This window comes from Condylura cristata, unplaced genomic scaffold (genome assembly GCF_000260355.1).
Source record: "Condylura cristata isolate star-nosed mole 26May11 unplaced genomic scaffold, ConCri1.0 scaffold00015, whole genome shotgun sequence".
NCBI lineage: Eukaryota > Metazoa > Chordata > Mammalia > Eulipotyphla > Talpidae > Condylura > Condylura cristata.
The window spans coordinates 9,701,558-9,704,141 of NW_004567116.1; positions in this window are offsets into that span (position 1 = coordinate 9,701,558).

Genomic DNA, 2,584 nt, shown 5'->3' on the forward strand with positions numbered 1-2,584 from the left:
TCACCCAGCTCCTGAGTGACAACCTCGCAGGAAATCATTTCCCCTACCTTTATACCACCCAGTTATCAGGTTATTTGTTTTCCTTAATAATCCTTTACAAGGCAGCTCATAAGTGAAATGAAATTAACATCAAGTCCATGTGGGAAAATTGAAAACTTAATCATTCCCTTCTTCTCCTTTATTTTTATCTGCTGCTGGGTGCACATATTTGTAATTCAGCCTTGAAACTGTCGTATAATCTTGCGTTTTTTTTTCTTTGCAATTTTGAGCAGGTAATCTTAAAAGAGGATTTTTCTTATTATTGTCTATGATCAAAATTGAATGTAGCTCCTAAAAAAAGTTGAATTATTAATAACTGAGAGCCTTGTGTTCCTTGAAAATATTTGTTGGTAAATGAAAAGAGACTTCAGAATGTCAATAATTTCTTTTGTTTTTCATTGCCCCCTTTATCCTTGTATTCTTCCTGTACATTTCAAATTGCTGTAATCCACAGATTAACTTTAAAGTATTTCTTTGAGTTATGTTCATAAAAGTCAGGTTCTATAGAAAGATTATTTTTGCGTATTTTAATATATTTTTCTCCTTCATTCTTTCTTTGATCTCAGGGCTGAATAAATCCAGTTTAATATGACTTTCATTTATGAGGCTTAACATAGAAGCCATTGTAAGGTGAACCAAACCTCCTGTTTTTCGTGATTATCTTTTCCTGTCAAAACGAACCAAGCCCTCTAGTTTGAGGATTTGTGGGGGGAAAAATATAAATCAAAGCTTAAGGGGTGAGCTCTGATTGCATCTATGTGCTTCTTTATCTCCCCCACCCCCAAGCTTTCTGAAAACTGGTAACTTTGGACATTGAAGAGAGAGTGCGTTTTTGAATTATAATTCTATCATGTTTATTCTGAAGTTGGATATAGCAATAGTTCTTTACTGTATGTCCTTTGACCTCTGGAACCTGGTACTTCCATGTACCTGATTTTTTTCAGGCACAGTTACTTTGACCCATTTAAGTAGTTTAGACGCTAATTTATATTAGAATAGATACATTGGAACTGGACTGTTAACACCGGCATTTCAGTGAAGGACCTAGGGTGATGTTAAATGTCAGACTGCCCTAAAATTGTGTCCCTTACCTTTTTCTCACCTTTATGAGCAAATCGTTGTTCTATGTCTTTGATACTTAACAAGATAGCAGCAGAAATGTAACTGGTATGCTTGGAAGGGTCTGGATTTATTATGCTCAAATCCAATCCATGCATATTTATTAAGCGCCTGCTATGTGCAAAACTGTTCTAGTATAAAGATCAGCATGGTCCCCTTAAATATCCAGCCCCGAGGTATTACAGTTTCACTGCCCTAAACATCCTTTATGTGTATTGAGGGGGGGAGCTCCCTTTCTCCCCCCACCCCCAACCCCCCACTCCAAGCCCCTAGGCATCCACTAATCCTTTTACTGTCTCCATAGTTTGGCTTTTCCAGGATGTCATACAGTTGGAATCCTACCACATAAGTCTTTTCAGATTTTTTTTTTCACTTAGTGCTATTTAAGTTCTCTCTATATCTTTTCAAGGCGTAATAGCTCATTTCTATTGATGGCTGGATAATATTCCATTGTCTAGATGTTCCACAGCTTGTTTATTCATCACCTATTGATGCATATATCTTGGCTGTTTCCAAGTTTTGGCAGTGATGAATAAGGCTGCTGGAAACATTTGTGGGCAGACTTTGGTTGGACATAAATGTTCAGCTCATTTGGGTAAATACCAAAGAGTGTGATTGCTGGATCTGATAGTAAAGGTATGTGTAGTCTTGTTAGAAATTGCCAGCCTGTCTTCCAGAGTGGCTGTGCATTTTGCATTCCCACCGGTAATGGGGTAGAGTTCCTGGGGCTTTCACAGCCTTACAGCATTTGGGGATGTGTTGGGAATGTTAGCCGTGTGGGCAGGTATCTAGTGCTATCGTGTTTTAATTTGTAATTCCCTATGACCTAGGCTATGGAGCATCTTCCCATATGTTCAACTGCCTTCTGTATATCTTCCGTGGTGAGGTATCTGCCCAGATCTTTTGCTTATTTTTAAATGGCTTGTTTGTTTTCTTATTGTTGCGTTTTAAGGGTTTGTATATGTTGGATACTGGGTTCTGCATCAAATGTATTTTGTGAATATTTTCTCTCAATCTGTAGCTTAAAGGGTGCGATTCAGCTCTTAGTGCCCATAAAAAAAAATGTTAATGGGGCCCTCCCCGGTGGCGCAGCTGGTTAAAGCACAGCACTAAGAAGCTAAAGCCACTTCCGCATGAGTTCGATTCCCCCCTGCCCCGGAGGTGACCACATGGTGTGGCAGACCTCTCCTGACCCGCCCGCTGCTCCCCTCAGCAGTGTACTTCGTCAATCTGCCTGTTCTGCTCCCTTCTCTGTCTCTGGTGAATCCTCTCACCCTCCACATCTCTGGCCTGTACCCCAGTTCCATATGAATAAATAAATAAATCTTTAAAAAAAATGTTAATGGAACACAGAACCGCTCGTGAGCTGACATGTGTTTCTGGACGGCTGCACACTCCATTGGCACAGGGGCCAGCAGCGGCCAGC